Consider the following 21,280-nt stretch of genomic DNA (forward strand, 5'->3'; position numbering starts at 1 on the left):
TGAAGCAGGAGAATCGCTTGAACCCAGGAGGGGGAGGTTGCAGTGAGCCAAGACCGTGCTACTGCACTCCAGCCTGGCAACAGAGCAAGACTCCGTCTCAAATAATAATAATAATAATAATTAAAAAAAATAAAAAATAAGAAATAAAAGAATGAACCACAATGTCCCTTTGTTCTACAGGCCACTCTTGTGCTATCCACAGTTGCCAAAAACCCCCACCTGCCTTGTCTATGGACGCCCATCGTGGTGATGCCACAAACACCTTTGATCCTACGGATACCAGGGTAAATTCAGCATCCAAGTCCTTGAATTCTTCCCGTGAGTATAAGCTGCCCTGGCTCAGCCCTCTTCTTTGCCAGGAACCCAATCCTTCAAACTTCCCTCAAAGACTGGGTACTTTTAGCATGACTGCTCTAGAGATTCTGGGTGGGGCTCAAAGTTTAACCTTCAGGGTCAGCAACATTTTATGGAAAGAGCCACAGAGTAAATATTTGAAACATTCTCGTACACTGACACTCAGCTGGACTGGCAAAGCAGAATATCTGTGTGTCAGTGTGCGTTTTATTCAGCCGTTGTTTGGGTCAGGGTCTGTGGGCGGCCCCCGGCAGCTAACGCCCTCCTGTGAGGAGCAATACCTCACCGTCAAGCACAGTCCGTCACATGTTCTTGCCCTGGTCGCTCGCTCTTTCTCTTCTTTCTTTCCTTTCTTTCTCTCTTTCGTTTCTTTCTTTCTTTTCTTTCTTTTTCTTTCTGTCTCTTTATCTATTTCTGTTTCTTTCTCTCTCTCTCACCTTTCTTTCCTTCCTTCTTTCCTTGTTTCCTTCTTTTTTTCTTTTCTTTCTTTTTCTTTGTTTCTTTTCTTTCTCTCTCTCTCTCTCTCTTTCCTTTTCTTTCTCTCTCTCTCTCTCTTTCTCTCTTTCTTTCTTTCTGACAGGGTCTTGCTGTGTCACCCAGGCTGGAATAGCAAGATGCAGTCATAGGTCACTGCACCCCAAATAAATTTCCCCAGGCTCAGGTGATCCTCCCACCTCACCCTTCCAAGTAGCTAGGACCAACAGGTACATGCCACCATGCACGTCTAATTTTTATTTTTATTTTTTGAGACTGGTCTTGCTCTGTCACCCAGGCTGGAATGCAGTGGCACGATCACAGCTCACTGCAGCCTCGACAACCCGGCCCCTCCAAGCAATCTCCCCCCTCACCCTCCCAAGTAGCTGGGACCTCAGGCATGTACCACCATGCCCTGCTGATTTTTTATTGTTTGTAGAGGCGGGGTCTCCCTATGTTGCACAGGGTGGTCTTGAACACCTGGCCTCAAGCAATCCTCCTGCCTTGGCCACCCAAAATGCTGGGATCATGGGCGTGAGCCACTGTGCCTGGTCTGGTCTTCCTCCTTTCATCCTCTTAGTCCCTGACCTGTCCCTCTTCTAGAGTCCTCCCTCTTCATGACCCTCTCCCCCTTGTTGGGGCTCAGAAACTGATACCCCTAAATACAGCACGTTAAAGGTGTCTCAAGGGCCGGGTGCAGCGGCTCATGCCTGTAATCCCAGCACTTTGAGAGGCCGAGGCAGGCAGATCACTTGAGGTCAGGAGTTCAAGGCCAGACCGACCAACATGCAAAACCCTGTCTCTACTAAAAATACGGAAAAAGAAAATCAGTCGGATGCTGTGACACACGCCTGTAATCCCAGCTACTTGGGAGGCTGAGGCAGGAGAATCTGGGAGGCGGAGGTTGCAGTGAGCCGAGGTCACACCACTGCACTCCAGCCTGGGCAACAGAGCGAGACTCTGTCTCAAAAAGTAATAATAAATAAATAAATGAGCCTCAAGGTCTCTGACCTCCCCCCATCATCTCTTCCAAAGCACAGGCCTTTATCTGTGTAAGATCCAGACCTGCCAAGAGGAATAATTGTTTTTTCTTCTCCTCCCTGTGAGACAAAGAATGTAACCACACCTGAACAGATCCCATCACTGTCAATAGGAATGATTTCCAGGACCCATTCATGCTCTCTAGTAATCCTTTATTGCCCTCAATGGAATTCCTCTAGCCCCCTCCCATAATCAGTTTGCCAGGAGAACATATAAGCTTCTGAACCCCCTTGGGGGATGGGCGATCACTGGCTCTCCTCATGCTCAGGTTAAAGACATTTGTAAGCCTTTTCTCCTGCTAATCTGCTTCCTATCAGTTCTTTTCAGCCAACCTTCAGAGAGCCAAAGGCAGCCTTCACCTTGGCCTCAACACCTTCCATGCCTTCTTCTTCTCCCCCTCCCCTGCAAAGCATTCCCCACTCCTTGGGTCCCCCACTTTCAAGCATCCCACCATCCCTGTTATGTGTCACCCCCCTCATTCTCTGCTTTTATAACCCTTTTAAAATTATAGGCCCAGCCAGGTGCAGTGATGCATGCCTGTAATCCCAGCTCTTTGGGAGGCTGAGGCAGGCAGTTCACTTGAGCTCAGGAGTCCTACACAGCTGGGGCAACATGGTGAGACCCCCATCTCTACCAAATTGCAAATATTAGCCGGGTGTGGTGGTGTGAGCCTGTATTCCCAGCTACTCAGGAGGCTGAGGTAGGAGAATAGTTTGACCCCAGGAGACGGAAGTTGTAGTGAGCCAAGATCACCACACTGTACTCCAGCCTGGGCAACAGAGCAAGATCGAGCCTAAAAAAAAAAAAAATTAGGTGGGGTGCGGTGGCTCACACCTGTAATCTCAGCACTTTGGGAGGTCGAGGCAGGTGGAACACCTGAGGTCAGGAGTTTGAGACCAGCCTGGCCAACATGGCAAAACCCCATCTCTTCTAAAAATACAAAAAAATTAGCTGAGTGTGGTGGCGGGTGCCTGTAATCCTGGCTACTTGGGAGGCTGAGGCAGGAGAATCACTTCAACCTGGGAGCCAGAAGTTGCAGTGATCTGAGATCATGCCATTGCACTCCAGCCCGGGTGATAGAGTGAGACTCTATGTCAAAAAAAAATACATAAAAAATTAAAAATTAAAAATCAATTTAAAAAATGCCAGCTAGTATACTTTTCCTCCCTCCCTTCCTTTTTCTGTCTCTCTCTCTCTTTTTTTTTTTTTTTTTTGAGACAGTTTCACTCTTGTCGCCCAGGCTGGAGTGCAGTGGCGTGGGGATCTTGGCTCACTGCAACCTCCACCTCCTACGCTCAAATGATCCTTCTGCCTTAGCCTCCTAAGTAGCTGGGATTACAGATACAAGCAACCAATCCTAATTCTTGTATTTTTCGTAGCGACAGGGTTTTGCCATGTTCTCCAGGCTGGTCTCAAAGCGAATGCTGGCCAGGCTCATTTTTTTAATTTGAATTGTGGGAAAACTGAGGCTGGATCGAATGGTCCTGGACATGCCCTGGAACAAACAACATTTAGCTATGCAAGGCACAGTGTCAGTGTCTGGTATTGGGGTGCCCCAGTCTCAAGTCCCAAGAAAAAGACAAGGCAGACCATGAATTTTGTGTGGCTCCAACTCAGTTTTCTTCATCTGTTGCTTCACTTGCAGTGCCAGACCAGAATCACTTTGACCTAAAACTAGCCACGATAATTAACATTCAGTACGACTCATTACCGAACAAATTCAAAATGTAAGGAACTGTCTTTAGAACTTGTTCTATATAACCATGTTATTAAGGTCTGCTGCAGCTGTTCTATGCAGCTCTTTTTTTTTTTTTTTTTTTTCTGGCGATAGGATCTCGCTCTATCGCCCAACCTGGAGAGCAGTGGCATGATCACAGCTCACTGCAGCCTCAACCTCCTGGGCTCAAGCAATCCTCCCACCTCAGCCTCCCAAAGCGCTGGGACTACAGGCGTGCACCATTGCACCCAACTGATTTTTGTATTTTTTGTAGAGATGGAGTGTCACTATGTTGCCCAGGCTGGTCTCCAACTCCTGGCCTCAAGCAATCCACCAACTCGGCCTCCCAAGTGCTGGGATTACAGGCGGACGCCACTGCTCCCAGCCCCAGATTTTTTTCTCATTTATATTTCCGCAAACCTCAAAAAAAACCCCAAAGGTCCCTAGGTCAGTCACTTCCCACTAGTAAATAAGTCAGCATCTTTGCAAAGATCAAAGGAAAAGCAATTTTCCTTACCATAGAGCCTCTTACAGGAAAGAGAGCTCTGATTTTCCATATGTTCCCCAAGCACGCTAGGATGTTCCTATGCCCTGATGGCATTTTTACTAACCCATTGTTGCATCCCTTTCCAGCCCTCCTTCCTGTAACATAAGTGCAGGTGGGAGTTGGGGATTTGTCCGCTAACTGGGTATAGAGAAAACAGATGGGTATGCTATTCTCAGTAAGGGAGCTTCTGTCCTGGGAAAAATGTGGCCTCTCCTAAGGAACCCTATCCCATTGAATCACCCTGATTCACTTTTTTTTTTGAGATGGAGTCTTGCTCTGTTGCCTAGGCTGGAGTGCAATGGTGTGATCTCAGCTCACTGCAACCTCCGTCTCCCAGTTCTAGTGATTCTCCTGCCTCAGCCTCCCAAGTAGCTGGGACTATAGGCATATACCACCAAGCCTGGCTAATTTTTTTTTTTTTTTTTTTGAGACGGAGTCTTACTCTGTGCCAGGCTGGAGTATAGTGGCGTGATCCCGGCTCGCTGGCTGACTGTAACCTCCGCCTCCCGGGTTCAAGTGATTTTCTTGCCTCAGCCTCTCGAGTAGCTGGGACTATAGGCGCCCACCACCACACCCAGCTAATTTTTGTATTTTTAGTAGAAACAGGTTTTCACCATGTTGGCCAGGATGGTCTCGATCTCTTGACCTCGTGATCCACACGCCTTGGCCTCCCAAAGTGCTGGGATTACAGGCGTGAGCCACTGCGCCCGGCCCTAATTTTTGTGTTTTTAGTAGAGATGGGGTTTTGCCATGTTGGCCAGGCTGGTCTGGAACTCCTGGCCTTAGGGGATCTGCCCACATTGGTCTTCCAAAGTGGCGAGATTACAGGCAAGAGCCACTGTGCCCTGCCTCTCATTTTCTCTCTTCCCAGATTTGGTTCAAGAACTTAAGAGCTAGGCCATATGCGGTGGCTCAAGCCTGTAATCCTAGCACTTTGAGAGGCCAAGGCAGGCAGATCGCTTGAACTCAAGAGTTCCAGACCACCCTGGGCAACATGGTGAGATCCCTGACTACAAAAATTCGCCAGGTGTGGTGGCATGTGTCTGTAGTCCCTGCTATTCAGGAAGCTGAGGCAGGCGGATCGCTTCAGCCTTGGGAGGTCAAGACTGCAGTGAGCTGAGATGGAGACACAGCACTCCAGCCTGAGCGACAGAGCCAGACCCTGCCTCAAGAAAACAAAACAAAACGATAACACTGGAGAGCCAGAGCAGGAACCAGTCTCCTCTCCAATCTCCAAACCTGAGAGAGACATGAGTCACACTGACGGCTTTGCCTGCCTGCGATCTCTCTATGTGTGTTGATTCTTGCGGAACAAGGCGCTTCGAGCATCTCCTCTGCCCCTACGCCCGTGACCCTGTCCCTCTTCTTGTCTCCACTGTCCCCCAAGCGGGTACATTTGCCCACCTTCTCACCTGGGACACCCTGGGCGTGGATCTCCTCACCTGCAGCGCTAGGTGTGCTCCCAGGGTCTCCACATCCCTAACCCCTGCAAGGCTGGACTCTTTACCTGCAAAGCCCCCCGCCGCGGCCTCCTCCCTCTACCATACCCCAATGCCAGGCTCACTTCCTGCCGCCTGCCTGGAACGCGGCTGCTCAAGCATCCCCCACGCCCTCTGAAGCCCCCCCCGGCGCACTCCACGCCCTCTCGCCTGACCCCTGTTTCCGCTGCCGGCGTCTCCACACCCCCTGACGCCGCCACGCCCTGGACCGAGGTCTCTAGAGCTGCGCGCCCGCTGCACGTCCCTTAGGAGTTTCGGCGCGTCACGAGGCGCTGGCGCGCGTCTCCCGGCCCATCCACCCCGGGCCCGGCGACACCTTTCTTTGCCACCTGGAACCAACATCTTGGTTCCCTTTTGAGGGATCAGAACTTGTTTAATTGGAATACGGCACAATTCTGAATTTTTCTGCCGTCTCTATTCCAACTTCAGAGTTCTGCTGTCCAGCCCTGCGACAGTCTTCCGGTGCCAACGCGGCAGGTCAGTATGTATCCCCCACGATGCCCCCCGGGCCGTGGGCCCCTGGTTAACAGGTTTCCCTTTCGCTCGCTGCCTGGAAGTATCGCCACCTCGCCCCGCCCAACCACCCACCAGACAGCTCTGCAGCCACAGCCCTTCATCCAACCAGGAAGTCCAGGGCCCATCTGGCCCGCTAGACCTCGGGAAACCACGGCGTCAGAGCGCCCATTAAGAGGGGTCCAGGCCGGGCGCGGTGGTTCGCATCAGAGCACCCATTAAGAGGAGTCCAGGCCGGGCGCAGTGGTTCGCATCAGGGCACCCATTAAGAGGGGTCCAAGCCGGGCACGGTGGTTCGCATCAGGGCACCCATTAAGAGGGGTCCAGGCCGGGCACGGTGGTTCGCATCAGGGCGCCCATTAAGACGGGTCCAGGCCGGGCACGGTGGTTCGCATTAGAGCACCCATTAAGAGGGGTCCAGGCTGGGCACGGTGGTTCCCATCAGGGCGCCCATTAAGAGGGGTCCAGGCCGGGCGCGGTGGTTCGCATCAGGGCGCCCATTAAGAGGGGTCCAGGCTGGGCGCGGTGGTTCGCATCAGGGCGCCCATTAAGAGGGGTCCAGGCTGGGCGCAGTGGTTCGCATCAGGGCACCCATTTAGAGGGGTCCAGGCTGGGCCGGTGGTTCGCGTCAGGGCGCCCATTAAGAGGGGTCCAGGCTGGGCGCGGTAGTTCGCATCGGAGCACCAGTTAAGAGGGGTGCAGGCCGGGCACGGTGGCTCTAATCCCAGCACTTTGGGAGGATCACCCGAGGTGAGGAGTTCGAGAACAGCCTGGCCAACGTGGTGAAACCCCGTCTTTACGGAAAAATACAAAATTTATCAGGGTGTGGTGGCGGGCGCCTGTAATCCCAGCTATTCGGGAGGCTGAGGTGAGAGAATCGGTTGAACGCGGGAGGCGGAGGTTGCAGTGAGCCGAGATTGTGCCGCTGCACTCCAGCCTGGGCGGCAGAGTGGGACTCCGTCTTGGGGAAAAAAAGGGTAGTCCAGGCCGGGCGTGGTGGCTCAGGCCTGCAATTCCAGCACTGTAGGAGGCTGCGGCAGGAGGATCGCTTGAGACCAGGAGTTAAGAGACCAGCCTGGGCAATATAGTGCGACCCCTGTGTTTGTTTGTTGAGACCCTTGTGTTAAAGCAAACTAAATATGGCCTGAGAAGGACTCCGTAATTCTGTATTTGAGTCCTTGTGGATGAACCGCGACCTAACTTAATAGGTACAAAAGATTGAAAACCTAAGTTAGGCCCGGCGCGGTGGCTCACGCCTGTAATCCCAGCACTTTGGGAGGCCGAGGCGCGCGAATCACCTGAGGTCGGGACTTTGAGACTAGCCTGACCAACATGGAGAAACCCCGTCTCTTCTAAAAATACAAAATTAGCCAGACGTGGTGGCTCATGCCTGTAATCCCAGCTACTCGGGAGGCCGAGGCGGGAGGATAGCTTGAACCCGGGAGGCGGAGGTTGCAGTGAGCCGAGATTGCGCCATTGCACACTCTAGCCTGGTCAACAAGAGCGGGAAACACCGTATCAAAAAAAAAAAAAAAAAAAAGAAAGGAAGCCTAACTTACGTTTTATGCGCCTGTAACCGCCACTGAGTGTTGGCCAATCCCAGCAGCCCAGCAGCTGTACTTCATCCACTCACAGGCTGCTGAGCATTCAAACTGTGTTCAAATAAGGCAAACGCTGAGCGGTAACCAATCCCGCTCTTTCTGTACCTCACTTCCGATTTCTGTATGTCACTTTCCTTTTCTTGTCCATAAATTTGTTCTGACCACGAGGCATCCCTGGAGTCCGTCTGAATCTGCCATGACTTTCGGAGCTGCCCGATTTGCAAGAGGTTCATTGTTCAGTTGAACTCCTTTACATGTATTTATTTTATGTATTTGATTTTATTTATTTTATGTATTTTATTTTATTTTATTTATTTTATTTTTATTTTGTTTTATTTTTATTTTTATTTTATTTTATTTTATTTTTATTTTCATTTTTTTGAGACGGAGTCTCGCTCTGTGGCCCAGGCGGGAGTGCAATGGCACCATCTCTGCGCACTGCAACCTCCGCCTCCTAATTCAAGTGATTCTACCGCCTCAGCCTTACGAGTAGCTGGTATTACAGGTGCCCACCACCACACCTGGTTAATTTTTTCTGTTTTTAGTAGAGATGGGGATTCACCACGTTGGCCCGGCTGGTCTTGAACTCCTGACCTCAAGTGATCTGCCCACCTCAGCCTCCCAAAGTGCTGGGATTACAGGTGTGAGCCACTGTACCTGGCCCCCTTTAAATTTAATTCGGCTGAAGTTTTTCTTTTAACAGATGGTGTCAGAAGCGGAGTCCAGAGTAGAGCTTCTAGGAACCTTCGGGAGTGCTGAGTGAACACGCAAGGTGCCTGCGGAACCCACTTGTGTCCATTGACCTCTCCGAGTGGCCGGGGATCGTGGGTAAGTTCCCTCTCGGATTTCAGAGCTCCACAGATTTGTGTTTTGAGCTCTCCGAGTTTCATTGAGCAAATATCTGATCCAAACTGGGTTTGGAAGCTGTGACAGAAACTGGACTGGTTCTGGGAACGGATCTGATGTGGTAATTAGCTGGCTTGGACCCAGTTAGAGGCCTCTTACGTGTGACTGGGTCAGAAAGAAACTGGTAGCAAATGGTAATATTGCAGGAGGTGTAAAATTTGGCTTTTAAAAATTAACAGGGATGTTTGTGTTCTACCCCTTTGTTTCATTTTTCTTGTGCACTTAGGTATTAAAAAAAATTACCGGGTAAGTTAATCAAGGGAACCTGAGAGTAATGAATGCCAATATTTTAGGTAAAAATGGGATCCTTTTTTTTTTTTTTTTTGAGATGGAGTCTCGCTTGGTCACCCAGGCTGGAGTGCAGTGGCACGATCTCGGCTCACTGCAAGCTCCACCTCCCAGGTTCACGCCATTCTACTGCCTCAGCCTCCCCAGTAGCTGGGACTACAGGCGCCCGCCACCACGCCCGGCTAATTTTTTTTTTTTTGTATTTTCAGTAGAGACGGGGTTTCACTGTGATGGCCAGGATGGTCTTGATCTCCTGACCTCGTGATCTGCCCGCCTCGGCCTCCCAAAGTGCTGGGATTACAGGCATGAGCCACCACGCCCTGCCAAAAATGGGATCCTTAAATTCTGAAAAACTGAGTTCCTTCTGGCTTATACATTAGGCACGGGAAGGAGCAAAGACTTACAGAAATGGCAAAATCTGCCTGAGCGTGGTGGCTCACGCCTGTAATCCCAGCACTTTGGGAGGCTAAGGTGGGTGGATCACCTGAGCTCAGGAGTTCGAAACCAGCCTGGCCAACATGGTGAAACCCATCTCTACTAAAAAGACAAAAATTAGTGGGGCATGGTAGCTTGTGCCTGTAGTCCCAGCTACTTATGAGGCTGAGGCACGAGAATTGCTTGAACCCAGGAGGCGGAGTTTGCAGTGAGTGGAGATTGCACCACTGTACTCCAACCTGGGTGACAGAGCAAGACTCTGTCTCAAAAAATAAAAATGGCTGGGTGCAGTGGCTCACGCCTATAATCCCAGCACTTTAGAAGGCCAAGGCAGGTGGATCACCTGAGGTCGGGAGTTTGAGACCAGCCTGGCCAACATGGTGAAACTCTGTCTCTACTAAAAATACAAAAAATTAGCCAGGTGTGGTGGCATGCACCTGTAATCCCAGCTACTTGGGAGGCTGAGGCGGGAGAATCTTGAACCCAGGAGGCTGAGGTTGTAGTGAGCCAAGGTTGCTCCATTGCACTCCAGCCTGGGCAACAAGAGCGAAACACTGTCTCGAAAATAAATAAATAAATAAATAAAAATTAAAAAATTAAAATGAGGGCTCCCAAAAGTTAAATCTGCTAATCTTTCAGCTTCGTTACTATCCTGATCCAAAGGAAGCAGACTGCAGCACCAGTTGGCTGACTTTGGATAAGTAATGGGGTCCATTTTACCTGAGTAAAGTATGGGATGGGGTCAGAGGCCCTCCCCTCAGTAAAGTCCCCCTTGGTTAAAAATGGGTTAAAGATGACAGGGCCCAGCTGGGGTCAAGTTTGAGCCTTGCGAGTTCAGTATTGGGTGCTAAGCATGGTGGCCAGTGTCTGCGTTTTGTCACGTATTTTGCTTTGGCGCCATAATGAAAAAATGTTAATTGGCTTACCCCACGCAACCCCTTGGGCCACACTTGCAAAACTAAGAGGCTTTTGCTTAAGGTTCCATAAAACAGAAAAAGAATTTCCTTTATGATGCCGCAGGCTTGGCCCTCAGGACTATAGTGTGGCAAGCAGAGTCACTAGGGCCACCTGGGCAAAGGGAACCTAGAAGCCTGGCATGCTGGCAAAAGGTAAAGTATTTCTTACCAATTAGACTGTGGCCTCTCTGTGCAAACTGGTTAGATGAACAGTAAAAATCACTGTTTATCTCCTCTGTAATGCTTTGATTAATACAAAAAAGAATTCTGAGGCTGGTCTTAGGAAGCTGTAATAAATCTGGTATGCTTTGTGTCTTTCTGTATTCTGTCACGAAGAGGGGTACCTTCAGATAAAATGCGTGCCTAGGGCCGCATAAGCCCCTTGTTCAAGACGGCCCAGCAAACTGGTCAATCATGTCCTTGGAAGCTTAACCTCCTAATACCACGTGGCCCTGCTTTCTCTTTTCACAATGGCAGGCCAGGTTCAGGGTTCCATTCCCGGCTTACTCAGCGAGTACTTTCTGGTGTCACCATGTGTTGATTCTCTTCCCTCTGTTTCTTATAGAACACAGAAATATTAGCTGTTTGGCCTAGCCAAGGTTGGGTAATAAAAGATTTAAAAGGACTTTTTAAAACAAGCGCTATAGTTAAAACTCAGGTACATTAAAAGTGGATATTTGGCCAGGCGTCGTGGCTCATGCTTGTAATCCCAGTACTTGGGGAGGCTGAGGCAGGCGGATCACTTGAGGTCAGGAATTCAAGACAAGCCTGGGCAACATGGCATAACTCTATCTCTACTAAAAAAAAAAAATTAGCTGGGCATGTTGGTGCACGCCTGTAATCCCAGCTATTCAGGAAGGCGGGAAAATTGCTTGAACCCGGGAGGCGGAGCTTGCAGTGAGCCAAGATTTCACCACTGCGCTCCGGCCTGGGTGACAGAGCGAGACTCCGTCTCAAAATAAATAAATATAAAATAAAATAAAATAAAATAAAATAAAATAAATAAAATAAAAGTGTAGTGCTTGCTTCAGCAGCACATATACTAAAATTGGAATGATACAGAGAAGACTAGCATGGCCCCTGCACAAGGATGACATGCAAATTCATGAAGCGTTCCATATTTTGTGCATCCTGGCAAGATCATTTCTGTATCTGCTAACTAGCACTAAAGAAATAGTGTGAATCTAAGCAAAAACGAGTGGCACCCAAAAACAAAATTGTGGTTTTCATTAAAAAATATAAATATTTATATAATAAAATATATATGATATATATAAAATAAAATATATATAATAAAATATACATAATATATATAAAATAAAAAAGTATATAAAATATATATATATGTGTGTGTATATTCAAATTCTTTTTTTTTTTTTTTGAGACGGAGTTTCACTCTTGTCACCCAGGCTGGAGTCCAATGGCACGATCTCGGCTTACCGCAACCTCCACCTCCTGGGTTCAAGTGACTCTCCTGCCTCAGCCTCCCGAGTAGTTGGGATTACAGGCACCTGCCACCACGCCCAGCTAATTTTTGTATTCTTAGTAGAGACAGGGTCTCGCCATGTAGGCCAGGCTAGTCTTGAACTCCTGACCTTGGGTGATCCACCCGCCTCGGCCTCCCAAAGTGCTGGGATTACAGGTATGAGCCACCGTGCCGGGCAATGTGTATATTCAAATTCTAACAGCCTGGGACTCCTTGGGAAAAACAGGAGGCACCAGAGACGCCATTTTGGAAAAAAACCTGTTTTCCTCATGGAACCACAGGAATTGGAAATGGATAGATTCCCCTTCAGAAATCTAAGGCTCTGTTCTTTTTGGGATTCAGGATCTGGTATAAAAATGGGACCCTTAATTTTTGGAGACCTGTTTTGCTTTCTGCTGTGCCCACTTATTACATTGGGCCCTAGAAACTGCATGTTTTCCTGGTCCTTTTTGTCCAAGGACTCCACCCTAAAGCCAGTAATCTCAAATAAATAAATAAACACCTAAATCAAATATTTTGAAAGAACAATAAAAACTAATGCCTTTTAGTTCACATAACTTTAGTAATCTTTGGGAAATAAAAAGTTTTAAAGATTATTGGGAAAAATGAAGACATTTAGTCTAAATTAGGCAGGTCAGATATTAGGTTTGTTCGATGCTTTAAGGTCATCAACTGCTTCTTAGGCTTTTGAAAATTGTTCAGTTTACCTACTTGGGAGCATTAGATTCTAGATAAGGCCTGGGAACATGTGGAATTAGCCATGCACTCTATCTATGCAAAGGTTATAAAGAAAAGAGATTTTTTTTTAAATTAACAAAAACCACAGGTGGTTGTGCTCTGCCTACCCAGCACAGCAGGTGAGATGGTGCACCCTCAGTGGACTGAAGAGGCCACGGGATCCCACCTCAGCCAGGTGAACTTCATTGCGCCATGGCAGCTTTCGTGTGAGCCACTGACTCGTGCACATGTTAGACTCCTTGGTCTATAAGAAAGCATCTTGTATGGTAAATTGTTGTTCTAAAGTAAAATAACTGGTTTGTTCAAAAAGGGGATGTTAAGGACAAGTCAGAAAGTCAAAGCATGTTGTAGATGGTCTGGGAAAGTCGTGAAAGGGTTTGTGAAAGGAAATTTAAGCCACCAAAAGTAAAAGTTGCTAGTTACCATTATAACATGATTGAAACTACTGAAAAAATAGTTTTACATGGAAAGTGTGTGAGAAGAGTGAAACATGTTTTTGGTAAAATATTTTTAAAAGGCAGGAGAATGTCAATTTTCACCTAGTTGAGAGGGTTATGTGATTTTTAAATTAGATAAGAATAAGCTCACGGTTTGAACAAGTTGTGGAAGGTTTGTAAAAACTAATCTTGCAAAAAAAATTCTGTGTGCAAACATGTTGACTAAATTTAAAGGGGTATTTTCCAGTTTTCCATAAATTAAACATTGAAATGAAAGGACAAACAGGGTTTCTTTTTTTGTTTTTTTGTTGCCCAGGCTATGGGCAACTATGTAGCTAGGCATGTTGGTGCATGCCTGTAATCCCAGCTTCTCAGGAAGCTGAGGCAGGAAAATTGCTTGAACCCAAGAGGCAGAGGTTGCAGTGAGCCAAGATCGCACCACTGCATTCCAGCCTGGGTGACAGAGCAAGACCCTATCTCGAAAAAAAAGAAAAAAGAAAAGCAATAGCTCCCTGGGTGTCAGGTATCAGTGAGAATGGGAAGTCAGGTCTTCTCTGACTCCTAGGACATTCCTCTCTCTGTCTTTGGGGGTTGAATTCCTTGTTAGAACTCCATCTTGTTAAAGGGGCCTCACACCTGCCCTTGCCTTCTGCAGCAGCCCTCCTTAATCCTCTCCAAACTTCCATCTCCAGACCACCGGATTCTCCTCATGAGTGCCCTGGGTGGACATTGGTGAAAGGTCACTGCCTTCAGGACACACCATAGGTACAGTCACCAAGGTAACCCAGTTCAAAGAAGAGCAGGATGTTGGGTATTTACAAAGGAGATCTAGCAGTTGGTCCAAACCAGTCAGTGCTGGCAGGCACCGTTCATCGTGCCATCAGTGGCAAGATGGAGATCTGGCAATGCATGGCTCACAGTAAGATACACGCCCTGTGCCATTCCACCCTATCATTAGAAAAGGAGTCTTCTTTGTCTTTCTTTCTTTTTTTTTTTTTTGGAGACAGGGTCTCACTCTGTTGCCCAGGTTGTAGTGTAATGGTGCAATCTTGGCTCACTGCAGCCTCTGCCTCCTGGGGTCAAGTGATCCTCTCACCTCAGCCTCCTGAGTGGCTGAGATCACAGATGCCAGCCACCACGCCTGGCTAATATTTTTGTTTGTTTGTGTTATGTTTTTTGAGACTGAGTCTTGCTCTGTTGCGCAGGCTGGAGTGCAGTGGCGCAATCTCGGCTCACTGCAACCTCCACCTCCCTGGTACAAGCAATTCTCCTGTCTCAGCCTCTCAAGTAGCTGGGATTACAGGCGCCCGCCACTACACCTGCCTAATTTTTGTATTTTTAGTAGAGACAGGGTTTTGCCATGTTGGCCAGGCTCGTCTTGAACTCCTGACCTCAAATGATCTGCCCGCCTTGGCTTCCCAAAGCGCTGGGATTACAGGTGTGAGCCACTGCACCCAGACAATTTTTGTATTTTTTTTTTTTTTTGTAGAGACAGGGTTTTGCCATGTTGCCCAGGCTGATCTCAAACTCCTGACCTCAGGTGATCACCTTCCTTGGCCTCCCAAAGTGTTGGGATTACAGGTGGGAGCCACCATGTCCAGCCGCTTTTTCTTTTAAAAAAATTTTTTTTTTGACATAACAGACAACACCACTCTCTTTTTTTTTTTTTTATAGAGATGGGGTCTCATTATATTGACTGGTCTGGTCTTTTTAAATTTTATTTTTTTGAGACGGAGTCTCACTCTGTTGCCCAGGCTGGAGTGTAGTGGCGGGATCTTGGCTCACTGCAACGTCTGTACCCCAGATTCAAGCGATTCTCCTGCCTCAGGCTTCCAAGTAGCTGGGATTACAGGCTCATGCCACATCGCTGGCTAATTTTTTTTTTTTTTTGTATGTTTTTAAATTTTATTTTTTAAGTAGAGACAGGGTTTCACCATGTTGGCCAGGCTGGTCCTGAACTCCTGACTTCAGGTGATCCAGCCTCCTCGACCTCCCAAAGTGCTGGGATTACAGGCATGAGCCACCATACCCAGCCTTCCTGCTATTTTTGAAGTACCTGTACCAGGCTGGTTTCTCTGGGTGAGGGGAGTGGTCAGGCAGAGGCAGGCCCCGTCATGGTAAGCAGCTAGGAGACTGCTAGAGATTGACAGGGCACTCATGAGTGCCCTGGGTGGACATTGGTGAAAGGTCACTGCCTTCAGGACACACCATAGGTACAGTCACCAAGGTAACCCAGTTCAAAGAAGAGCAGGATGTTGGGTATTTACAAAGGAGATCTAGCAGTTGGTCCAAACCAGTCAGTGCTGGCATGCACCGTTCATCGTGCCATCAGTGGCAAGATGGAGATCTGGCAATGCATGGGCTCACAGTAAGATACACGCCCTGTGCCATTCCGTAGACGTAGATCAAGCGATTATTACTGCAGAAATCTCCGTGGACGTAGAGCAAGCAATTATTACTGCAGAAATCTCCGTAGATGTAGAGCAAGCAATTATTACTGCAGAAATTGCAGGAGCAGATTCTGCAGCATGTCAGATCCAAAGAAGCTTCCCTTGCAAGATGGTAACCTTGAGGGCTTCCATACCACACAGAGCTGGTCTAGGTGATGGCTGACCATCCAGGCATAATAATTTGGGGAACAATTCCAGGATGGAGGTTATGTTGCTAGACTTGTTTGTCCGGGAAAGTGGTAGACAGGAAGTTCCTGTCTGCACACGTCTCCTGGCTCCAGCCCTTTCCCCTGTCCATCTGTCCTACAGACTCCACCTCAGGCATGTTGTCTTGGAGGACGTGCAGAAAGGCAGCCATGCACTTTCTAGGTTTCGATGCCGTCTTAGAGTCACTGGTCACCAGGTCTGGGTCAAAGGGGAGTCTCTGGCTCTCAAGACTGGACTGGGAGGAATCACATCGCTTCTTCACCATCAGCTTTATCTGCTTTGCCTTTTCCGACTTCAGCTTTCTCTGCAGGGGGTATCAGTGGGGTTGACAAAGATTGACATCTTTTTGTTATCCTCATCCCTAATCTTGCCACTGACATTCTTCAGTGCCTAGGCGATGCTGGCATTCTCCACAAAGATGTGGGCCTGCATTTTCTCATAGCGAAACTGAATCAGGAGGAAGGGGCATTGCATTGACTCTGAATCAAATTCAGCAGCCACTTCTCATCTTATTTTATGCAGATCTTGAACTAGCAGCTCCCTAAGGTCCGATCTGGCCTGTTTCCCTCTGTTCTTTTCTCTGGAGGTTTTTGGCGCTTTCTCTGTGTTAACATGGGTTTGGTCTTGTTTATGGCAAGTGCCTCTCCATGGCTGGGTGCGGTGGCTCACGCCTGTAATCGCAGCACTTTGGGAGGCCAAGGCTGGCGAATCACCAGAGGTCAGTTCGAGACCAGCCTAGCCAACATGGCGAAACCCCGTCTCTACTAAAAATATTAAAAAATTAGCCAGGTATGGTGGCGGGCGCCTGTGGTCCCAGCTACTCAGGAGGCTGAGGCAGGAGAATCGCTTGAACCCGGGAGGCGGAGGTTGCAGTGAGCTGAAATTGTGCCATTGCACTCCAGCCTGGGTGACAGAGTGAGACTCTGTTTAAAAAAAAAAAAGTAAGTAAATAAATAAATGTTGATATTATGTAGCCATGTTATGTAGTTTTGCATAGCCTTTCTCTGTCTTATAGCTATGAAAGACAATTTCCAAAACATAGCCTAGAATGGAGAATTGAAGATAAAGTGAGAACTGTTGGGCATAGTAACCTAAAAAGGGATCCCCTCTGGTGTGGAAAGATTGTTCCAACGCAAAAGGGACTGAGATCCAGAGATGGCAGTTGTCTGAGATCTGGAATCTTCAGAAGAGGTAGATCAGACTTGCTCAGGAAATAATGGGTCCTACCATCACAGCGGGTACGGATGGGGCTACAAGATGAGAGAGGCTGGATAGGAGAGTATTTAAGGAAAAAAAAAAGATGGAAAAGGACCAAAGGACAGTCTGTGAGACCCCAGAGAATGCATTAAACCTGAAGAATTTCTGAACAATGACGTCTGATATTCAGGCTTCCGTTGTTTCTTTTTGTGCTGTAATCTTCCGTGTTTTCTCTGCACATAGCTCAGTAAAGCTCTATTCACCAGTTAGCCTAGAGTCTGTCTTGAGATAAGCAGGGAGGGCTGTGACAGCTGCACAAGGGCGGAGTGGTTTGTAGACCTGAAAAGGAAATTGTAAGAGCTGGCAGATCTTAACCAGGAGAGGGAGCCCCTTTCCACAGTCTAGAAGCTTCTGAAGTCATTTAAATGGAACTGAATTATATGAAGTCAGATGTCAGTTGGGGAAAAAGTCGAACTTTACTTATTTATTTATTTGTAATTGTGTGTGTCTGTATATATATATATATAATTTTTTTAAATTATGATCTCTGTGATAGTACCAAATCAAACTTTTTTTGGAGACAGAGTCTTGCTCTGTCACCCAGGCTGGAGTGCAGTGGCGTGATCTTGGCTCACTGCAACCTCCGCCTCCCAGGTTCAAGCAATTCTCCTGCCTCAGCCTCCTGAAGAGCTGGGATTACAGGCGCGTGCCACCATGCCCGGCTAATTTTTGTATTTTTAGTAGAGATAGGGTTTCACCATGTTGGCCAGGCTGGTCTTGAACTCCTGACCTCAGGTGATCCACCCGCCTTGGCCTCCTAAAGTGTTGGAATTACTGGCATGAGCGACCACGCTGGCCCAAACCCTGCTTTTTACTGGAGAGACGAGGTAGCCCTAAGTTAAAAAAAAAAAAAAAAAAAAGACCCTGTTTCACTTCTTTTGGATATACCCGGGGTGACATTGCTAGATCATTCTGCAATTCCTCCTTTTTTTTTTTTTTTTTTTTTTTTTTTTTCTGCTGGGGGTGGGATAGAGTCTCACTCCCAGGCTGGAGTGCAATGGTGTGATCTTGGCTCACTGCAACCTCCGCCTCCTGGGCTCAAACGACTCTCCTGCAGTGAGGAGCTGGGATTACAGGCGCCTGCCACCACACCCTGCTAATTTTCTTTCTTTTTTTTTTTTTTTGTATTTTTAGTACAGACGGGGTTTCACCATGTTGGCCAGGCTGGTCTCGAACTCCTGACCTTGTGATCCACCCGCCACAGCCTCTCAAAGTGCTGGGATGACAGGCATGAGCCACCGCGCCCAGTAGATCATTCTGTAATTCTGTGTTTAACTTTTTCCCCCCTAAACTTAACTGAAGTGATATTTAACTTTCTGAGGAATCACCAAATCAAAGGTGACGTTTGAGACAAATACAGGAAGTGGAGGTGGTTTTCCTCATGTAGATGAAGACATTCTAAACCCAGAACTGAAAACACACATGGAATCCTTTCAAGTATCAGGATGCCTTGGTGGACAAAATGGATACATCCAACTTCTCAAGGAGCTTAATATTCAGTATTAAAGCTGAGGTGAGCTCAGGTGATTCACGCCTGTAATCCCAACATTTTGGGAGGCCAAGGCAGGCGGATCACTTGAGCCCAGGAGTTTAAGACCAGCCTGGGCAACATAGTGAGACCCCTCCCCCCTGCCCCCGTCTCTACAGAAAATAAAAAAATTACAGACGCATGGTGTAGTCCCAGCTACTTGGCAGTCAAAGGTAGAAGGACTGTTTGAACCCAGGAGTGGGTTGAAGCTGCAGTGAGCCTTGATTGTACCAGTAAACTTTAGCTTGGGAGGCAGTTGAGACCCTGTCTCAAAAAAAAAAAAAGAAAGGAAGAATTTCTCTCTCCCAACTTCCCTTGGTTTCTCCTCGCCCCCCGGCTAAAAAGTGATTGGGGACCTTTTAAAAAACTTCCTGCTCTCCACAGAATGGGATTATAGCCCCGAGATGATCCATAAAAGATTTTCAGAAAGAATGGAGAGCTTAGGGAGTGAAGGTTCTAAAACAGTAAATAGAGTGTCACAAAGAAATCCATTCATCTCTTTGAAGGCTGGGTATTTGGAGAAAGAGAGAAAGAAAGCTTCATTCAGAGAGCGCTCGCCTGTATTTAGGAGTGCTTGGAGAGGGTGGGGTGACTATAGAATTAGGGTAAAGTTCAGTGTCTTGCAAATCAGCCCTGAAATAGCCCTGATCCCTGCAGGCCTGTCTGGTTTCCCAAACCCTCCACTTGCTTTCAAATTTGCATTAAAAAGCTTTTGGCTTGTTCATTCTGTTCTTTCTTTCTTTTCTTTCTTTTATTTATTTATTTTTTTTGAGACGGAGTCTGGCACTGTCACCCAGACTGGAGTGCAATGGCGTGATCTCCGCTCACTGCAGCCTCCACCTCCCGGGTTCAAGCAATTCTCCTGCCTCAGCCTCCCGAGTAGCTGGGATTACAGGTGCCCACCGCCACACCTGGCTTATTTTTTTAATTTTTAATAGAGATGGGGTTTCTCCATGTTGGCCAAGCTGTTCTCAAACTTCTGACCTGGTGATCCACCCGCCTCAGCCTCCCAAAGTGCTGGGATTACAGGCGTGAGCCACTGCGCCAGGCCCTCATTCTGTTACTTCTTTCTTTCTTTTTTCATTAATTTAAGTTCTGGGATACACATGCAGGATGTGCAGGTTTGCTACATAGGTAAATGCGTGCCCTGGTGGTTTGCTGAACCTATTGACCTAGGTATTAAGCCTCACAGCCATTAGCTATTTGTCCTGATGCCCTTCTGCCTCCTGCCCATTCTTTGTTATTTCTTCATATTCCAATTAATGTTCATTTTGAGGACCTGGCTCTGGCCAGGCAAGGTTCCAGTCTGGAGTCAAACTGAGGAAAGTATTACCTTTCACAAACACTTAGACCATGTTGGGAGTGGAGAATGATTGTCCTCCACATGCGTATGGGTGTGTTATAAACCCCAGGAAGGTAAATACTAAGCAAAGGCGTGCACAGATAATTATTGCAACTGATGATTCCACGTCAATTGTACTGTACTGTGAGTAGGTTTATAGGCTGCTGTGACAGGGGCCATCACCTGGGTACGAGGGTGCTGGCTTCCTCTTGAAGAGGTGACTTTAAATTGTGAATTGAATAGATGAAAGGATATTGGCCCAGTGGAGGAACTTTGAGGGGAGGGGGTAGGGTATCCTGGTTGGGAGGATATTACATACAGAAATTAGGGAGTGGTGACAACATTGACTCTTCCAGTAATTGTCTGGGTGTGGTAACTCAGGACTGTAATCCCAGCACTTTGGGAGGCTGAGATGGGAGGATTGCTTGAGCTTGGGAGTTCCAGATCAGCCTGGGTAACACAAGGAGATCTAAAAATGGGTGTGGTGGCTCATTCCTATAATCCCAACAACTTGACTCAGGAGGCTGAAGTGGGAGGATCCCTTAAGGTCAGGAGGTTGAGGCTGAAGTGAGCTAGCACTTTGGGAGGCCAAGGTATGTGGATTACTTGAGGCCAGGAGTTCGAGACCAGGCTGGCTAACATGGTGAAACCCCATTTCTACTAAAAATAAAAAAATTAGCCAGGCATGGTGGTGCGTGCCTGTAATCCCAGTGACTCAGGAGGCTGAGGCAGGTGAATCACTTGACCCCTGGAGGCAGAGGCTGCAGTGAGCCAAGATCATACCACTGCACTCTAGCCTGGACAACAAGAGTGAAACTCCGTCTCAAAAAAACAATAATAATTAAAAAAAATTTTTTTAATAAAAAAATTAACAAATGACCCGCACACCTGGGGTGAAGTAAGACGAGGCTGGCGGCATAGCTCTGTCACCTGTGGTTAGGATTAATTAAGCTCAGCTTTAAAGGCTGGATCTTAGCCTCCTGGGTTTTAATTTTGACTTCTCCACTTCTCAGCCATGTTTTGTTTTGTTTTGTTTGCTTGAGGAGGGACAAATCAGGCCAGCATTGAGCCTCTTTCCCCCGTGTGTCAACTGGGATTGATAATTACAAGATTAAATGATGCTTGTCTGTGATTTTAGCATCCCTTCAGCCCATCATTCATTTCAAGAGTATTGACTGGGCTTCAGGGTAGGTTCCATGTTAGTACTGGGGACGCCGTGGGTGGGAGGGAGACTGGGTCTCCACCCTCCTAGAGTTATAGTCTAGGCCTGTAGTTAAGCAGATTTTTGTGCAGGAATCAAACCCACTACACTACCTGTCAGAAATCAAGCCCTGTTCCAGGCACTGGGAAACTCAGAATTTAAAGGGGATGTACCAGGTCTCTGTCCTTGCGGAGCATTATCGATCAGTAGAAGAGAGAAAATAAACAAGCAAACACCTAAGACAATTGTAATAGCAATAATGTGATATCAATAAAATGAAACAGAGCAACAGAAATAGGGTAG

The 21,280-nt window shown here is 47.6% G+C and overlaps 1 non-coding gene across 1 annotated transcript; it reads left to right on the top strand.

Annotated features, from left to right (window-relative positions):
- Positions 1 to 11,349: 11,349 nt before the first annotated feature.
- Positions 11,350 to 11,456, top strand: LOC112206465 (U6 spliceosomal RNA). The gene has a single exon (XR_002940829.1). It is a non-coding gene; the product is annotated as a U6 spliceosomal RNA (small nuclear RNA).
- The last annotated feature ends 9,824 nt before the right edge of the window (positions 11,457 to 21,280 follow it).

The sequence above is a fragment of the Pan troglodytes genome, chromosome 20 (assembly GCF_028858775.2).
Source record: "Pan troglodytes isolate AG18354 chromosome 20, NHGRI_mPanTro3-v2.0_pri, whole genome shotgun sequence".
Classification (NCBI taxonomy): Eukaryota; Metazoa; Chordata; class Mammalia; order Primates; family Hominidae; genus Pan; species Pan troglodytes.